The 20,742-nt window shown below is 37.6% G+C and overlaps 1 protein-coding gene across 10 annotated transcripts in view; it reads right to left on the bottom strand.

Moving 5' to 3' along the window:
• Mbnl3 (muscleblind like splicing regulator 3) overlaps positions 1 to 12,717 on the bottom strand; it is a 114,652-nt gene extending 101,935 nt beyond the window's left edge. For 3 of the 10 annotated variants that reach the window (XM_040285631.2, XM_040285616.2, XM_040285608.2), the window contains exon 1: positions 11,569 to 11,862. The gene's annotated coding sequence lies outside the window, so the exon portion shown is untranslated. Of the gene's footprint in view, positions 1 to 11,568; positions 11,863 to 12,556 lie in introns of those variants that run through there. The other 7 variants (XM_040285641.2, XM_021734818.3, XM_040285645.2 and 4 more) reach the window with 5 other exon arrangements.
• Between the last annotated feature and the right edge of the window lie 8,025 nt (positions 12,718 to 20,742).

Raw genomic sequence — 20,742 nt, 5'->3', positions numbered from 1 at the left:
CCAAGACCAAGGAGTTTTCCTCACTCCTCAGGAAAGACTCTACTCATAGCAACACCAACTTCTTAACTTTCTTTGGGCCAAAAAGATTCCATAAAAATGAGAAATATGGTATAAGGGACCACTCAAACTAATGAGTAGTGAATTTTGTATCTTGTTCTCCTCTTCCTTCCTCTTCCTGCATTCTAGAAGAAAGTGTATCCCCACAGTCTCATTGCCTCCCGTGGGAAATTTATGCACAATAAACAAAACAAACTCACCTGTTGAAGGCCTTCAGTTCCTGTGTATACCTTAAAGATTCAAATGCAATTTGGAAGGTTATTATACAACAGATCATAATAGTATTTCCCAAACCAACAGAAAAGCTCAGAATGCCTCATGAAATAATGATAGCTTGGGGTTTCTCTGGCTTTAGGACACCCTCTCACATACTTCCACTTCTCAATATTCATTTTCCAAGTATTCCATAACAAAAATCCCAGAAGTCTAAATAGAAAAAACTGTAGCTGATACCCCCAAACAATGACTAATTTGGTTTGCCTAAAACACACAACTATATGCTGGCTGCAACTGGAAACTGCATTATTCACACTCAAACCACCCACCTTATTCAACCTACTCTACGCTATTCTGTAAATGTTGCTTACAGTAAAATAAATTCTATAAGGCAAAGGTAGCCTCTGGCACCAGAACATATTGTTATTGCTTTCTACGCAGCTTTAGCAAACAGAATAAGAAATAGTTAAAACCTATCAGTCCCAGGATACAGAAACACATGCAATTTCATCCATCAACATTTTTTAGTTTTTACCATGAAAAGTCATGCATATAGAAATTGAGGGTTTTTTGTTTTTGTTTTGTTTTCTTGGGGGGTGATGGTATAACTCTATTATGATACTTAATTTGTTTTACATCTCATTTCATAATTTGATTGCTAATTAGACAACAATTAGAGGTGTAAGTCTTTTTCTATTTTTAATGAATTTTAAGTGTGGTCTGAGGAGGAAGTTATAAACTCACTTAAAATCACAGAATTTAGTAACAAACTCATCAGAGCCAACATTATATTTTAATCTCAGAAAAGCAACTTAAGTTTAACAATTAAACATCTATGATGAAAAGCCTAATTGGATTTCAAGTCCTCGGAGTTGAGAAAGCAGCATTTGAGCCTCTGAAGGACGTCCACAGAAGGAGGCCTTTGGGAATGAATTCAACAGCAGACAGGGATTTAATAGCATTGGGAGAAAAAAGGGAGAGGGATGAAGGGAGGGTAAAGACAAGATCCTTAGGCTCCTGCTGAAGACACAATAGTGCCCCAGAAGGTAATATTTTCCTTTACCCAACAATTATTTAATTCAAAGTAATCTGCACAATTGTCCACGCTTCTAAGGATGATTCCATCTCCTGGTGAATTGAATACAGTACTTAATCTCATATCTGGCCATGGAAATAAATCCTTTTTGTTTCCTACTCCTGGGTTCAATTATTGGAAAGGCTATGTGGCTACTGTTGTCTTTATTTGTACAATCATTCCCATCAATGCTCTTGGCATTTGAAAAACACACATAACTACCAAAGAACTTAACAAACATCACTCTGTATCTGCTCCAAAGCCCCCAGCATCTTTTGACTACTTTTCTCTCAAAAAATAAAAAAGAAAAGCCATTTCTGATCCAGTCTGAATTAACATCCAACTAAACATTGATTTTAAACCTTTTTGACAGCAACAAATGGTAAGAAACATACTTTGCATCCTAACTCAGTACATATGTGCATGGATTACAAATAACAGACACATAAAATGCCTAATTTTAGTAGATGATACATTGATATTTCATGGAATTTTGTTTAAAAGAAATGCCAAATTGCAACCAACTAGAAGGATTTCATTATGTGCTAAAGTTGTTGCCCAACACTTGAAAACTACAATGATAGAACAAATAGATTTTTCTAATATTACAAGGGAATGTTGTCAGATCCAAATATAGCAGGGTAAATCTTCATTTGACTTTTATGCCAGTAGTTCAGACTACAATAATTGAACCTGGACCAGCTTGAAATATATTTTTAGATTACCTATAAAGAAAGGGTTTGCTGAACAAAATAATAACGTCAAGAAAATGGAAGTATTTGACTTCTTAGATAGAACAAACTACTTCTATGGTTTTGGAATTATTATTTAAATTCAACTTGTTGCTAATTGTGACGAGTGTTAACATTCAAGTGAATAGGACATGTACTTAGAAAAACCTTGTTAGTTCTTAGTCCAAAACATCTTGTAAATCAGAACACTGTCTTTAATCTGAGTTGGCAAATATTTTAGTGTATTTTCACAGTCAAACTTAAGAGTTTCCAAAAAATAAAATCATGTTTTAATGTATTTTTTTAGTTCATCAGTCACTTCTGTGTTTATAAATCTGCTTGGGGCATCATTTAAAAATAATAAATGTAGGGAGTATACAGTTTATTTGTAGAATATTTTAAAGTTCAGAAAACCTTTTCATTTTTGTGAACTGGTAATGACCGGCAATCCCTGGATTACTGAATATTTAAAAAGCATATAATGACATTTGCCAGGCTCAAAAAAATGAAACTTAATATTTGGTTTGTTCTTCATGTGACACATTACTCAATCCCATGAAGAAACCCAGGTGTCTGGCCTTCAACAATTGCCTCTATTTTAGAGGTCCAGCCCACCCCTGCCATCCACCACCAAGTTTGAAAGATATGAAAGAAATTAAAATTTTAAGGTAAAAAAAAAAAACAAGCCAAGTTCGGAGGCGGGGGGTGTCATACGACCTTTATATGGAGGTACCTACTAAAAGAACTCAGAACAGATGTTTATCTTTTATAAACATTGAACTTTTGGCAAATTGAAGGCTTAGCAAGCTAAGGGAGTGAAAGACAGGCCAGGAAGTCCAGGGATTCCTGGATGTGAACCCAACCTTGATCTTAATTCTGTTTTTGCTCTAAATCAATGCCAAACTCTTCACACCTCAGCTGCTTTATAGCAGGAAAGAATTATACTGGGGAACAAAACTGTTTCCTGGGAATAGCACGGATTATATGGTTAATATTTCAGCTCTCAATGTTACTTCCCCCAAAAGAAAACACTGTTTTCGAATATTATTTACCTTTGTTATATTAGGGGAATCCAAATAGAATCTGTATGTCTTGCTAAACTGATCTTAAAAAGAGATCATTCTTTCCATTCCTTTCCAAGTTTTTGTTCACTTTAGTTATGATCAGTTATTCAACAAATTAGGAAATTCAATCATGTGATCTTACAAGTTTTAAAAGTAACTCTAACACCACTGCATTGAACATTTTCAGGCACTTAATGGGAGGTTTGAAGGCCTCTGCTTTATTTGACCCTTCTCCACTGGGCCATCAACCTAAAGGAAATACCTTCCCCACTCATGTTCCCCTTTGGCAACCTATGGGAAAGAATTAATTTGTTCCTCTCAGGAAAAGAAGCTCCATTCTCAGCACTACTAGGCCCCACATCCATAGCTAGTTCTGCTCTCACTGCTGTGGGCTTTTCAAAGGGCAGAATGTGGTTTCACTTTCTCCCCACCTCTCCAGGAGAAAAGTGCCTTGGTCCCTTCGTGGCATTTAATGAAAGGTCCTCTCTCTCTGGATTTGGATTGTTGGTCCTCCCAACTAGTCATTAACGGGCAGGAAATGCCCTCCTCAGCAATCACTATTGTGTAAATAAAGCTATAAACTTTTGAAGGCCCCTGCAATCCCAGACCCCAAAGCTGCACGTGTGTGTGGGGGGGGGGATCTTGATTGTAAAAGCACTGCCTTCCAAATTAAACTCGAACCACATGATACAGTTCATAAAATATACAAAACATGCAGTCCAGTGACAGATTTATTGTGGTCTTACAGAATAAAGAAAAAAATCACTATATGGAAAACACAGCTACTTTTGACCCAAATAGCCCCCAAACAGGAAGCTTAAAGCAAATCAGCCAGCTGTGGCCTCAACTAAGTTATGCAGGAGACCAGGGCAACCAGTACTTCCTGTCATTGCTTGTCACCATTTCTGAGTGCTTCTATCTGAATTGTTTTCTTAGATGGCTAAAATTATTATGGAAATTTCTCCAGGGATAGACATAAGACAATAAGGAGGGCTATTATGTGATCTTGGCTTAAGAGTGAGAAATATAGCTTTTACAGAAAAAAAATAATACAGGTCACATACCTGATCACTTTAAATGAATACCAGAATGATAAGTACTCAGAATCAGACATGAGATAGCCTAGTTGTTTCCTGTTAATTTTTTATTTAAAAAATATTATTATCTTGATACTGGGAATTGAACCCAGTGCTTTACTACTGAGCCATATCCCCAGTCTTTTTAATGTTTTAAAATTTTGAGACAGGGTCTTACTAAGTTGCTTAGGGCCTCGTTAAATTGCTGAGTCTGGCCTTGAACTTGCTGTTCTCCTGCCTCAGCCTCCCAGGTCGAGGAGATTACATGTGTGTACCAACATGCCCAGCTCCTGTTAATTTAGGATCAAACCACAATTTTCATGTATCTGGTTAGTAAATGATAGAACTTGAATAATACATTATCCCAGAGTAATAGCCTCTTAGATTTGCCTGCTCCCTCATCATCATCATCATTATCCCACAAAATGACTTGTGCAAATTCAATGTATGTGCAGGTATGAGAATCTTCTAATTGAATCACATTATAGATAATCATCATCATCACACTCTCCACAAAATACAGAAATGTTCTCATGTTTTTCCAGCACTGTGAAATGCTATGAGGGCTAGGTCACATTTTGTCTATCCTGTCAACTTCTCAATGACAAAGAGCTTTGGAGGGGAAGTTTCAGTAGGAAAGAAAAGCATTTTTAAAAATATTTTTAACCTTTATTTTAAATAATTTTATGTGGTGCTGAGGATCAAACCCAGTACCTCACATGTGCTAGGCAAGATCTCTACCACTAAGCTACAACCCCAGCTGGTGAAAAGCATAGTATTATTGCAACACTGAATCTCTCAGTATGTCCACATGAATTTCCCAGCAGGGCCAGGTTTACTTCGCTGAGAAAGAGAATTAATACATGAAGTTAATCCATCAGTTAAACGTCCCAGCAAGGGCTGGGGATGTAGCTCAGTGGTAGAGTGCCTACTTAGCATGTGTGAGGCCCTAGGTTCCATCCGCATTTTTAAAAGTCCCGCCAAAATCCAAGGCTCTTTTCAAAAATGGCTCTCCCTTGCAGAGTCTGTCAATCTGAGTCCAGCCCCTACCCTAGCTTGTGTGTTCATTGACTCAAAGTCTGTAGCTGAGGCTGCTGCTGTAGGCATTCAAAAAAGAGATCAAATCACATAGGCTCAGCATCCTAGCTTCCCTCCAAAGATTTTATGATTTTGAAGCCCTTAGATGAAAAACAAGACTGTACATTGTGCAGTTTTTTTTTCTCAAAATCACTTCTGAAAATAAATACTCCCCCTCCCTCTGGGATCCTCGTCAATATCAGACATTAAGAATTTGGAGAACATCAGTGTGCCCTTTAATAAAAAAGGCATGCACAACAGGACCATTTATTGAATGCCTAGTTTTCAGAGGACAAATACAAACTCCTCACTTGGGTATGGAGGTGAAATGTGATCCCCACCTCTGTGCCATGAGTCTTGCTAAATGTATCTCTATATATTTTAAATAGAATTCAAGAAAAAATCAAAATATATGAATCTAATATTGTTTTTCTCTTTTTTCTTAAATTTTTTTTTTTGGTGCTGGGATAATGCAGGGGTGCTTTACCACTGAGTTACACCCCCATCCCTTTTTATTTTTTGAGATAGGATCTCACTAAGTTGCTGAGGGTGACCTCGAACTTATAATCTCTTGCCTCAACCTGGGGTGTTGCTGGGACAACAGGCATGAGCCACCGTGCCAGGCACGAATCCAATCTTAATAAAGCAGTTACCTTAATTTTATCTGACAATCTCATTTTCTCCATTTATAAAACAAATAACTGGGGAATTATAGGATATATGCCCAAGCTAATATTACAAATGGGCCTTTTGTTTTGCTGTGTTTTGTTTTCCTGCTTAAAGGCTGAAGACTACAAAACAAAATGTGAAATGTAAGCTCTCTGGTTCTTTGAGTCTCATTTTTGTCAATAGGTCACCCCTTCTACCGCTTTCCTCAACACACCTTCTTGTTTGGTTTCTTCATACTACCACATAAGAAGAAATTGCAAGAGCTGTACCTAAGGACTGATGGTCCTCTGGGCACAAAAGATGACTGTGGTGAATCTGAAATGGCAGCTCTTTTCCCTTCTACTGTGTGGACTTTGCTTTCTGCATACAGTAAAAAGAGGCACTATTCACACCTGTATCTTGGTAAATAAAAACCGATGAAAATCCAAACTCTAAATGGGCAATCAGTGTCTGACTGAAAATGAGACAGCTTCCAGTATTCTTTTTGGGTTTCAGCTGTGACTTCATCACTTTCTAAACTACATATGACAGGAGGCACCCGAGCCCCAGTATTTCTTTTGTTCTTTTTTTATCTAGTAAAACAGTTTACAGAACTGTTTCTATATAACTTCGTGTTGAAGACTGATTTCCCTGTGATGGAGGGAATGTATACTAAGTGTAACTTCAGGCGACAGAAAAATAGCAGCTGGCTTTCAAGCCAGTCCTCAAAATCTCAGCCCAAAAGCTGCCAATGCAAGCTTCTCCCTTGTTTATTTAGAGTTGCTGCTGCAGCAACCTACATTCAACCTAGTGTTCACTGTTGTTGATGTTTTATCAATAAAAAATAATGCTACCTAAAATCACAGTACATATTTCACAAAATACAAGTACATATTAGAAAAATGAATCTATTCTTGGATTTACTTAAACTTTTACCGAGACCCGCAGGCACCCAGTAACCTACCTAATAAGGAGTTACTGGTACATTCAAGGACACCTGAATGAGCCTAAAGAAACCTTTCTCAAATTCCTACCCCATTTGCAGATGACACCAAGAAGCTTAGAATTCAGAGAATAGAATGGGAACAATTTTAATTCAATTTGAATAAACCAAAATGGAAAACCAGATCCTTCAAACCAGCAGTCTCTAGGATGTTCCTATGGCCTAAGGAGATCAAATTGTCTGAAGTCTTTAGTGAGAGCCCCTGCATTCTGTCTAAACTGCCTTTTTCTCAATTGGAGGTCCTTTCTTTCTGTAAGGCATAAATCAAACTGCCTAAAATCAGAAATAAATCACTTCTTCTGCTCATGAGCCATCTTAATGCTGATGCAAGAAGGATTTGAGAGTGGACATGATATTTTAACAAGCATGACTAATTGAGTCTTAAATCTCTTAAATCAGGCTTCTTTTTTCCTCTTTACACTTTGTTCTTGTGGCTGTTATAAAGAGTTCTGGGAAGCTGGGCTCTGTGTAACCCAACCCAATTTCTAGCTACCTAAGAGGCTGAAGCAGGAGGATGGCTTGAGCCCAGGAAGTAAAGACCAGCCTGTGAAATACAGTGAGTCTATGTCTCAAAATAATGAAAGAAAAAAATAGTTCTGGGGTTACTATGATTCTTGAAAAGCACCATTTACATATAATACACATAGATACTCATGCGTGTACATTTAAATCAAGCCTCTTTTCACTCTTTCTTCTTCTTGAGTTCTGAACAATGCATCCATCCTTTTTCTGAAAGTTAATTATATGGAGTTAAACATTTAGAAGCCTGGCTCTTTTTCTCAGCCTCAGAGACATAATACTTACGCTAAATATTTCTTATAATTTATTGTGAACATTTTTCTTTTAATTCTTAGAATTGGAAGAATGATGTAAAAATGTGTATTTTTTTCTATATTCTTCCAAGGAGAAATGAATACATAGCTGTAAAAATTGTTCTAAACTGACCACTAATTTATGCATTCATACACATATATTGTGTTTGTGTCTGTGGTCCCAGGCCATTTGGGAGTACTTTTATTACTCAAAAATAATGTCCAACTTCCTGGATTCTATTATTTTCCCCATCAATTTTTTTAAAACAATGTCACTCAATTTAATACCAAGTAGAAAAAAAATGATGGATTTTTACTGTGCCCTTACTAGAATGGCCTGAAAAGAAATATTTTCTGATCCCTTTTAGGTACCATGGATGTCATTATCACTTGATAAAGTAATTGATACCTAATTTATCCTAATTCTCAAGATTGTCTTTCCATTTTGTCACTTGGCTGTCTTGAGGCAATATATAACCACCGAGGAAGAGTAGGATGCCATATAATCCTCTGGTTTCCTTTAGATCAAAAATCCCTCATTAATATAGATCTAATGGCCTTCTTGATCATACATCATGTTTGTTGGTTAGTTAGTTGATAAGCTACTTGCTCTCAGACAGGTTATTCTCATAGAAGGAAATTATCCACTTCATTTTATCTGAAACTCAAATTTCCACTTTTTTATTTTTAATTGTAGATGGACACAATACCTTTATTTTATTTATTTATTTTTGTGCAGTGCTAAAGATCAAACTCAGTGCCTCACACGTGCTAGGCAAGTGTTCTCCCACTGAGCTACAGCTCCAGGCCCTCGGGTTTCTATTTTCGAAGTAAGGAAACACAGCACACCTAAGGGGAGGCAGAAAAATCTCACAATGAAGCATAATTTCTGATTTCCATTTTCTTGACATAACATACATTTATAATGGGGGAAATCTATCTGTTTAATCTAGTAGATGTTGTCATGAGAAAACTTGCCAGCATGGAAGCGCCTGGATAAAATAAAGGTGAGTGTATCCTGCCATCTCTTTTAGAAATTTGATAGTTTTAACATGGCAGTGGCCATTATCTAACTTTAATTACAGGATCAAATTACTTGTCAAACATGTACTGTAACTTATTTTTGTCTGCTCTGCCCCATTCCCTGTTTGTAATCCTATCAGACAACATAATTTATTTCAAAACAGAGAAATTCTGCCACCTTCCTGAATTTATTGTAACATAAGCAGGGTAAGTAAAATTTTATGAATAAAAATCTTCCATCACTTCAGGGCTTCTCACTCCCTTCCTTCCTTCTCCCCTTACCTCACATACAAAGACAGCTGGGTACAGAACCAAAGTGTACTTCAAACTATATTGTCAACATCTGTACAACAGCCGAGGGACTATCACTGATCCAGCATGTACAGTGCTGTACAGCCACTCAAAAGACAAAAACCTTTTTTATTCCTAAGCTGTTTTTTCCCTTTTTCATACTGTCAAGCTGGACAGATAATAATGCACCTACTGATTAAAATAATGTCTTACACAAGTGCCTGTAAAGTACAATGAGAGCCAAGTAGAATACAGACAATTAGGGGAATATAAATTCAAATCAATTTTAAAATTTAGATTCTTGTAAGCGCACAAAAAGTCTTCCATTTAAATTAAAAGCTGTGCCCAAGCATGCTCCTCATGGGTTTATAAGCTATACATTTTCTTTTTAATTCAACATTTATTAAGCACCTACTTTGTGCAAAGTATTATTTAGGTGTAGGATAGGTGCAAGGGAATAATATAAAAGCTACTTTGGCTACCAGCTCATAACCATAGGTTTTATCCTCCTTAAAAAGCAGCTGTTGTGAAATGCCTGAAGTGGACAGTTGAGGGGGGAAAGCTATTTTATAATAGTCCTGGGAGTCATTATGAGTGCTTAAGGCAGTAAAGGAAATCAAAGAAATGAAGTAGATCTTAGAAGTAGAGCAAAGCATGCAGTCACCACCTATACCCCAGCACTATATCAGTTCTCTCTCAAAAAATTTTTTTTCTGACAAACTCCTTTCCTTGTTTCCATACAAGATTTCCAATCTCATCACTATATATGGCAGCAGAATGGTAACTGGCAAAATTTCCTCCTAAGTCAGTAACACCAACTTAGCTTGTTTACTCTGGCCTCAAGGTTTAGTATTTTCACTTTAAAAAAAAAAAAAAGGATGCATTTGGTCCAAAGTTGTTCAGCAACAAGGAATCACATCCAGAATCAAAGCTTACAGAACTGGGATCTAAGCATGTAATCACTAAAAATGGAAGAAGTGCTTATTTGTTATCGTCCCATTGAAAAAATTCAAGTTAATCTATTGCTGTATGTATAGGGACCCTCAGGCATGAAGAAATGAACTGCCCCCACAGCCAGTCTCTCAAAAATAATCTTAAAAAGTGATGTGAAATTTACTATATAGTAAATCACATTGTAAGCAGTTCTGTTCTTTGTTTCTAGGTAGACTATAGCACCTGGGTAGAAAAACTATACCATGCTTTAATAGTTGCAAAGCAACACTCCCCCCCCCCACCCCATCCTTTCCAGACACTTGCTAAACTTAATGGAAAGAGTAAGTCCACTGTGCTGGGAGAAGTAAAATGTGGACTGGGATAGAATAATATCAGCTGGTCTGTGGGCAAAAGACTATTTAGCTTATATTTGGAAAAGTTTTTATAAATATGAAAGCATCCCTCCAAAGTATTGCAAATTAAAAATTAAATTAATTTAAAATGTATTTAAACATCAAGGACTAAATCTGCATCAGTAAAAGACAAAATGTGAATATAAAAAGGAAAAATCCAAGGTCTCTTGTAAGTCTCAATGTCAAACATGCCTTTCATCTGAGGTAGGGGGAAGAGAAAAGGAAAAACCCAGGCAAATTATATTAAGCATTGATATCTAGTCAATACAGCTATATCAACAGTGTGCTTTCTGACCATTATACCAGTAATCACCCAAAAACTTATTGGTTAAATGAGGAAGCCAGCATAGTGAAAAATTTCCAATCATTTAAAAATTAAATACTGCAACAGTTTAGTTTTAATTGATGCTTCCCCATGAACTTTATAGATGTATATGGAGAGGCTGCGAGGATCTGAGCCCAACTTAAAAATAGCAATTTAAGAATATCTCAGAGAAAACTCCTCTAAAACACACTAATTAGACCAATATGAATTTATATATTGTACCTATATATACCAACCAATAGACAGTGTTCAGGAAAACACACAGTAGGTCTATCCCAATCATAAAACTACATAAATGAATCACTTAAATTCCAACTTTCATTTTTAGTCTGGATTTAATTTCAGTTTCTTACCATAAAAGCATATTGTGTGAGTGTTAAAAGCTAAAGTTACCTTTTTAACACTCTCCTAAGATCTACCCAAAATCCACTCTCATTCCCTTCAGAGCCTGGCAGTAACAGTAAGCTGCCCAAATGTCTTGATCCAGGGCGGGAAGAGACCTGGTTTTTCAAGCAAGCTGTGGCACTGCTCATGATACCGGTATCGCAGTGGAAATGGGGAGATGGGTTGTTAAAAGCATTTGCTGATGGTATGCCATGCAAGAAGTTCCTTTCAATTTATTTAAAGAGATGAGAGCAAGGGGAAAAAAAGAAGGAAAGAGGAGAAAAAAGGAGGGAGATAAAAGCTCTAAATTCCAACAAAGTTGCAGTACTAATATTCCTTCTATTTGCCATTTTGTAAAATAAAGTTTAAAACCATTGTATTTCTTCGCGTCCTAAAAAAGGCAGCCACTCTCACAAACCCCAACTTATCTCCAGCCTTACCTTATGCTGCTAGCGCAAACCCAGAGGCTAAGGGGCCCTGCTCTCAGCGGCAGCAGTAGGGGCAGCGGCAGCGACAGCGGCACATGCCATGTGTTAGCGGCAGAAGCAAAAGCAGCGCTGCGCGAGGTGGCCCCGGTGCCGGGAGAGCCTTTAGCAGGGGTGTATGCTGAATGCCGCCATTTTAAAGCGAGGTTCCTCAAATCATTAGATATAAGCAAATTAAAGCCCGCCCCACCTACATAACTTCAGGGCTGGGACGTGCTACCCGGCTCTGAGTCGGCCGCTGTGGGGTATAAAATGTCAAGTCTGGAGACACGCACATGAGGACTCCCGAATGGAGGCGACAGTCCCTCCGCTTCCCTCGTCCCCGTGCCACCCCTGTGCTTTTGCAAGCCTCCTTTCAAGCCCGGAGGAAAGAATATTTTATTTTCTGGACTCCACTGGGGCCCTTTCCCGGGGCCGGCAACGGACTGGGGGAGGGGACGGGGGACCCGGGCCAGCCCTCCCCCTTTCTCCCATCCTCTTGGTTCAGTCCACTTGGAGCACACCTCAGAGCGCCCCAGCTCCCTTGCAGCGGCGGGCGGGCGTGGGGCTCCCGCCCGGGCTAGAAGCTGCCATAGCAACCCCGGCCCAAACCCCGCCCGGTCCTAGCCAAAGGCGTGCCCTCCCGTTCTGGTCAGTGCCCTAAACCAGATGTCCCCTCGCGGAGTCCGCTGACCCGAGTAGCCCGGGCCAGGCCGCTGGGGCCACAGTTCTCCGGTGCCCTGTGCCTGACACACCAGTCGCGCTGAGGGAGCGGCGCTCGCGAGGGGGCTTTAGGCGCCAAAACGCAACTCCCGCGAAACTCTACAAGGCAGTGGAGCCGCGAGCGCGGGCAGCAAGCGCGCGGGGTTCGGAAGCGGCTCGCGGCCGTCCCCAGCCGCCTGGCCCCGCCCCGCCCGGCCAGGTAGTGCGGCGCGCCCCACTTCGCCGCGGCCGCCGACCTCACCTGGCTAGGCGCTGGGCTCCAGCCTTGGCTCGCCGCTGAGGAACGCGCGGGAATTCGGGCGCGTGCTGCCTGGGCTCCGGCGCCCACCCGGGGACTCTCTGTCCTCTGCCTCCCTCTCGCTGCTCCCAAAGAGCGCCAAAAAGTCGCGCTCCTGATCACGCTCCGAGTGCGGGCACTTTCTTCCTGTAGGGCGCTGTTTCGTCGCGAAATATATTCTTTGTGTGATTCGTTCCTTCGTGCAGGGTTTTCAGAGAGTGCAGCGTGGGCTTTATTCTCAGGGGGTGTGGCGCCTCTCCCCCAAACCTGGCCGCCCAGCCCCCGCTGCGAATGCCCTTTGTCATTTCATTATTAAGGGAAGGGGGGCAAATCATAACGCTGGGCTTATTCCAAAACGAAAACACATGGAGTATGGACACATCCCGGGTGGGAGGGGGCGACAGCAAAGTTTCTAGAGCCTCAGAAACTGAAGTGCCAATGGAAAATGCAGTGTGCCTCAAAGCTGTGGGCTTATAGACATTTCTGAGACAGGTGAGGCAAAAGAGGTATTCCCAAAACGACCCTAGTCAATAAATAGAGCGACTCACTGCCGAATGAATAAATAAATACTCACCAGCTGCCTTTGTGGGTCCTTACCCTTCCATAAATGCCCCCAATTTTTCATTTCCCTCTAAGAACCTAGTAGAGGAAAATGTTGATCAGTGCAAATAGTTCCCCTTCTTCGAAGGAGTTTGCAGGGTAGGAGGAGCCTGAGGTAAGCTTCCAGATACTTTTGAATGGAAAATGGACAAAGCAAATGCAATTTTATATTTTGATTAAAAAGTGTGCATCTGGACAGCTAAATTACAAGTTTCGATTTAATGCAAGTGTAATAGGAGCACCAGCTGTCCCTTAATTGGAGCCTCACAATAATAAATGCGTGCTTTTATTTAATTTTATGAGGACAATTGTAGTTGATAACACACGCATATGCAGGATCGGCAGTGACAAGCTCATAGCAATTCATGGCTGCTTTCCTGCAATCAATGGCTTCATCGAGGACTGAGTTCTACATGCTCTGCAGAAAGTGCAAAAACATTGCAGGAGATATTTAAGCAGCAGTTAGGTTGAGGAGTGGAGTGAATTCTCGGGCTAATTATACTTTTTAATTCTGCTGGACTGATCCAAATAGAATTCTCCAGCTAATTTTAGGCAAGAAATCAATCTCTGTTTGTTAAATGCAAGATAATAGGAATGGGTTCCTAATGGTTGGGAGACAAAGACTGGGTACAAACTGCCTTTCAAATAATTGAGAGAATTCCCAATGGCATTTGATAAGAACTGTGAAAGTCATCAGGACTATGTGCAGGAACAGTGCCTGATGCTTTGTAATATGGATAATCCTAGCATAAGTTAAACAGAGAAGGAGTTTCTTGTGACTCACAAATTCCTAACTACCTCTCCCCACCTTTCTTCAAATTTGCCAAGTTACCTGTATTACTGTAAAAGTCAGATTGGTCTAACATATAGGAAATGGCTTTGGCAGTCCAGAAACTACCACAGCTAAAAGTAGATGTTGGCTACCACAGGAGGCTGAGAGAAGGGCAAGGCTGAATTATATAACTTTATATCCAATGATCTAACAAATGAGGAACTGTTATTGCTGTGAGTCAACAAAGAAGTCTTTATACTAAACCTAACCTGGGTCAACACCAGTCCTTTTACCTCTGTCCACTATTGCAAGCCACATGTCCTGCGGGACACTTGGGGTTTCCCTAATACCACAGAAACTGGCTCAATTTTATTGTTCTTGAGTGGCTGAAATAACTGTTTTATTATAAATGTAAAGCAAACATTGGTCATTTTGCTATTTCTTCCACATTGTCTGTTGCTTAAAATTTCTGGCCAGTGAAAATTGCAAATGAGATTTTATTATTCTCTTTCCCACACTGCAGGGGAGAGTAACCTTATAAACAAATTTTAGCCTGGTAAACTGTCTTCCTTTTACCAAGGGTGATATGACCTCCACAAATGAAGCTAGGCAAATTTCCTTGTCACCCAGCCACTGGGAAGAATTTTCAAAAGCCTTGGGAAATTACTGTTTCCTCCCCCTCTGCATTTTAAAAGGGTCAATTTGCTCTCTGGAGTAGACTCACCTTGGAATTACTTTCCACTTTAGTGGAGTGGCCAAAACTACCCAACATTTTCTCTTCTGTTCTTCTTGAACATGGTTGGAGACATGACCCAGGAAAAATAGAGTTATATACTGACTGACAGCCTGGATAGGTTCTTAGCATAATGTATGTATATTATAGTCACTCCATGCTCACACCTGTTCCTCCATTGCATTTGGGGATCCTCTCAGAACCATTCTCCTGATGTGCCTTCAAAGGTCAGTGTCTTGCAACACTTGCCCTCTGCCCCAGCCAGTCAAGTAGTGGCATGTAAGCAAATATTTAAATACACCTCAGACATTCCTACCAAGATCTGTGTCTTAAAGCTCAATATGGACACTTACATATAAAAATTTAAGACTAAGACTCTGAGTAAAGATGTCACAGCCTTCCAAGTAGCATGTTTTTCCAATAAAATATAATTAATTTTGACTGGTGCAGGAAAGAATTCTAAAAGTTATGTAATGATTTAGTAACAAAAGGATTATTGTAATCCACCACCAAACAAATGTTTCTGTGTTTTTAGAGATGCTGAAGAAGTGAAAAGTTATACTCTGGTATATTAGTGCACCGTGATTTTAAGGAATTTTTGAGCTGTCATTATATTCTATCGCAATTATCATTTCATTGCTCTTCTAAGCCACATAAATCATTTGTTATTCTCTTAAAAACAGAGTCAACCTGTGCTATTGAACATATCAGCAGGGCCATGCTATGGACAAAAGCTGAAGGATCTCCTTCCTGTTTTGAATCCGTGGAACTGTTATTTGCTGTTGCTGTGTTCCAGGGATGGCTCTGCAGGCTGCAGCCCCACGGTAACATTTGTGGTCTTTTGGGAAAGAAAGCCTCTGGCATTGAAGGGTGGTTCAAGAGCTACAGGCATTATTTATTATTCATTCATTCTTGAAAAAGCCTTTTTCATTCAGAGTTAAAGATTTGGAGTTTGGGGTTCACAGAAAGGTCTCAACTAAAGAAACAGAAGAAAAAGCAGGATCTGCTTGTTAAAAAAAGTTTGAATGATCAAATAAATGTAGGCTTTCAAGGTAACGTGTTTGTAAAATGGTGCAGGCTGCATTTCTTACAGAATAAAAGCTAAGGCAATCTTGTGACAAGCAGAATACAGAAATAATTGCAAGCATAGAAAATAAATTGATCAACAATTCTTGGGTTGCAAATAAAATTTCTGAAATTCAAGGCTTTGTTTGTTTTAACTTGGACAAAATTGTCAAACGTACCTGGGTATATTCTAATAAATACAGAAGAAAACAAGACAAATATTAAAGAACTTCATCCTCCATTCTCCAAAACACACTTGGGCCTGATGGGTTTACAAGGTGATTTTTCACTCCACTCCAGCCTTTGAAGAATATAGTATATGAATTATCCTTGATCATTGAAAAGTATGGTATATTTCTTAAAAGTATCCTCAGAGGGAAATGTACCTAGAATGATACAGATACCAGTACTACAAAGAATAAGAATAATACAAAAGTTAAGAATGTTATAAAAAAGAAAAGGAAGCCTATTGTCACTGAGAAATATGACAATTATTAAAGCAACAATTTAAAGTGGAACTATTCCATACTAGGCACATGGTAGCCCATTTAATTCTCACATCAATCCCTACGTGATAAGTAGTATTATGGGCCCATGTGAAAAATAGGAAAAGTGAGGCTTTCCCAAAGGAGCAAAGTAACAACACTATTAAGTAGGAGAGCAAGGATTGTAAATTAGTTGTCTCTAACCAGAGGGCCCACGATTTTTTATGCTTTTAACTACTACACAGTACTGAATACAGCTAATGCAAGATCCATTTGGACTTGAACACTTGTCCCACCTAGAATGCCACACTGCTTTAATTGATGTGGGAATTTTAACTAAAATGCTACAAATGAAATACAGAAACTTATTTAAATAATTTCAATTTTAGATCAAGTACTATTTATTTCAGAAATGTAATCATAATTTCAACAAAATATCAATAGTATTGAAAAATGTATGATCATTCCAGTAAATACCAAAAAAATCATTTGATAAAATGCAGTTATTATTATGGTTAGCATCTAGTAATACTGAGCTATATCTTTAATATAATAAATAATTTATATTAAAAAGAAAGAATTAATTGCCTAGGACAAATGATAGTTCCCATAAAAACAGAACTAAAAAAAGAGTGCTTTTAATCTATAAATTTAGTGTTTCTGAGAAATTCTTGATTTGGCAATAAGGTATGAAAATAAAATGTTGTAAATATTGCAAAATAAGAAATTAAAGATAGATTTTTTAATTAAAGACTTAATTTTTTAAAGCAGTTTAGGACAAAAGCAAAATTGAGAGGAAGGTACAGAGATTACCAATATAGTTCTGTCCCCCACTCATGTGCTGACTCCTCTATTTATTATATCTTCCACCAGAGTGTACATTATCATAAGCAATCCACAATTTATAATAGGGGTCATTCTTGGTGCTGTATATTATGAGTTTATATAAGTATGTAATGACGTGAATCCGCCTGCCATTTTAGTATCATTCAGAATAGTTTCACTGTCCTAAATCCAAAATAGAAAAAAGTTTAGAGAACATTATAGTATACATAGAAAAAACACAAAACTAAAGTGAAAGAGATTGAACATAGCTACAGTTTGGTAAATTCACAAAATTCAACATAAGTCGCCTTTCAAAGTCAATACATTACCTATTTCTAAGCCAACCAAAAAGGAGAAGAGTAATTTTAAAAGCAAAGTCATCAACATATTTGGAAACAAATCAACATACACAAGAATTGTGAGAAAATGAATTGATATAAAATCAGTGACAAATTTTTGAAAAAAGTCATACTGTATTTCTGAAAGGGAACACCAACTATATGAATATGATACTAATTTACAGATTTATAAATGTAGACAATTCAAATGAAGGCAGATATGAGTTCAAAAATGGTACCACATTAATTGCACATGACTATTCTAGGAAAACACAAATCTAAAAGAACCCCCAAATATTAGAATGTATTATAAATGGACACCAGTTTAAACAGCAGTATTCTGATGCAAATCAGAAATGTAGATAAGTAAATGAAACTGAGACCAGGAAAAAACCCTAATAAATGTAGGAATTGGATGTTGATGAACAAAACATAACTAAACAATGGGGGAAAGCATTTGTATTTATTAAATTCACCTGATGTAACTGGTCATGCATATGGAGAGAAACTGACACAAGTTTTTATCTCTTATCATATGTAATAATTCTACATGAACTAGAAAACTAAATATTTAAAGAAAACTCAAACACTAGAAAGGCTGCACTATTTTATTATGGGGATTTTTAAAAGTTTTGAATTCATAGGAAATATTACAAAGGGAAGATTGATTAAAAAGTAAAACAATACAACAATATAAAAGCAGTATTAAAATAATGTTAAAGTGTGGAAATGATAGAAACATCATAGATAAATTAATAAAATCTATACTGTATACAAAAGTATTATGGATCAATGAGACCTATACTAGATGCCAGAGAGACAAATACTCAAAGAACATCATCAAGCTGAAAGAAAAATACATGGTTCAAACTAAGAGATATCATCTGATACACAACAAGTTGCCCAAAATAACAATTTACAAACATCAATAAATACTACACATGCCCAGGAAGAATAGGTCTATTCAAGTTGTTGATGGCATTAAAAACTGAATTAAAGATCATAAAAATGAGCCGGGTACAGTGGAACATGCCTATAATCCCAAATGCTCAGGAGACTGAGGCAGGAGGATGACGAGTTCAAAACCAGCCTCATGTGCTAAGCAACTCAGCGAGACCCTGTCTCTAAATAAAATACAAAATAGGGCTGGGGATGTGGCTCAGTGGTCAAGTGCCCCTGAGTTTAATCCCCAGTACAAAAAAAAAAAGAATCATAAAAATGTTCATAGTTTTAGTCCCAGGGATTTTGAACCTGAAAATTATATGAAGGCAATAATTTGAAAAAAAAAAAAAAGAAAACTTAGTTTGAGTATTTAAAAAATCCATACCCTAAAAAGCAACCTAAATATCCAACAAAAGGGGAATGCTTAAGCTATTTATTATATATTAATACGGTGGAATAATTTAAATACTATAACTTCAAAAATAGAAAATTGTGTAGGAGGGCTGGCATTATGGCTCAGTGGTAGAGCGCTTGCCTAGCATGTGTGAGGCACCACATAAAAATAAATAAATAATGCCATTGTGTAAAAAAAAAGAAGAAAGAAAATTGTGTAGAAAATAACATGATAAAATGAAAATTATATTCTTCACTTTGCATTCATATGCATTGATAAGTATAATGATCATGAAAGCAAAAAGATAACAATTCAGTTTTTTAAAAAGTTAATATGGGAATATTCTAATCATTTTAAATTTTTGGTAATTTTTTAATAAAACACTATTTAATTGGAGAAATAAATAATTTAATGTGTGACTCAAACCTCCATTTCAAATAAACTACTTCTATTTCTCTCATCTTTTTCACTTCAAAATCTATTAATTTACCTTCTATGACTATTTCTCTGGCCCTTCTGTCTCTGTTCATTTCTCCCTATTCCAACTACCCTTCCTTTTTTCTTCTATCATCCATTTTACTCTTCCTTTTACTCATTAATCCTTTTAACCCCTTTTTACCTCTGTTTTTAGAATAGTTAAAATATGGGACAGGAAAGTATTTTATTTTTCTGTTGTATAAAACATTGCTTTTGTTCATTTTTAAATGAATGAGCTGAATTCATTATTTTAAAATTCTTTAATAAAGGGCATTCAAATGGAATGGTCTTTTAATTATGCCTGGGAAAGACTAAATGAAAAGCTTCTTCTAGTCCCTAAACTTAAGTGTTAAATACTCAATATCATAATTCCATTGGATTTATCACCACAAGAAGAACAATGACTGTAAATATGAAAAGTTTACATTGGCATATAACCAGAAACCCTTGCTGTTCCAATTTTTTATTTTCAAATACCTTTGAATTTTTTTCCAATATTAGGGATTGAACCCAAGGTCTTATGCATGGTAGGCAAGTGCTCTACCACTGAGCTACATCCTCAGCTCTTTTTATTTTTTATTTTGAGACAATTCCTCACTAAGTTTCTGAGGTTGACCCTGAACTTGTGATCTTCCTGCCTTAGCTTCCTGAGTCGCTGGGATTGCAGGTGGGTGCCATTTCTAGCAGCAAATATCCACCTTTTAATCTTGCTGAAATATGCCCTAATGCTCATACAGCATGTTGACTACTAATTGTGATCTCATTGTAATTTGCCTTCATGTTATTGTGACTGTAATATCAGTATGAATGGGTGCTATTGATCCTGGAACCTGGGATGAAATTATATGGTAACACACAAATGCAGAGAATGAGCAAGAAGCTAGAAAATATCTATTGGTATCTCATAACTTTGGGCAAGTTTTTTCTCTTTCAACTTCCTCAGAAATAAAGTGACAATACTACTATCTTCCTGAAAGCATATGTTATAGGATTAAATATTATGGGGCTGGAGCTTGGACTCAGTGGTAAAGCACTTGTCTAGCATGTGTGAGGCACTGGGTTTGATCCTCAGCACCACATAATTAAATAAAATAAATGCTTAAATATTACAGGGTTTTTTGTTAGATTTTGCAATGCTATGGATAAATCAAAAAGCCTCCTGCATGCTAGGTAAGTGCTGTACCACTGAGTCACACTCCTAATATGATAGATTTCAAAAATTATACTTTTGTATTTTTTATTTGTCCTTTTTTAGACATACATGACAGTAGAGTGTATTTTGGCATATTATACATACATGGAGTATAAGTTATTCTGATTCGGATCCCCTTCTTGTGGTTGTACATGATGTGGAGTTACACTGGTTGTATTCATATACGAACATATGAAAGTTATGTCTGATTCATTCTACTGTATGGCAGGTTTTGAAAGCCCTTAATATGCTATAATATGCTACTTGGCACAGAGTAAGCACTCCATCAGTGAAAGAAGGTATTGCAGAGTTAGGGGCATAGTATAC

Source organism: Ictidomys tridecemlineatus, chromosome X, assembly GCF_052094955.1.
Source record: "Ictidomys tridecemlineatus isolate mIctTri1 chromosome X, mIctTri1.hap1, whole genome shotgun sequence".
Taxonomy (NCBI): Eukaryota; Metazoa; Chordata; class Mammalia; order Rodentia; family Sciuridae; genus Ictidomys; species Ictidomys tridecemlineatus.
Note: the sequence above shows the minus strand (reverse complement) of the source record. Positions and strands in the feature narration are given on the sequence as shown.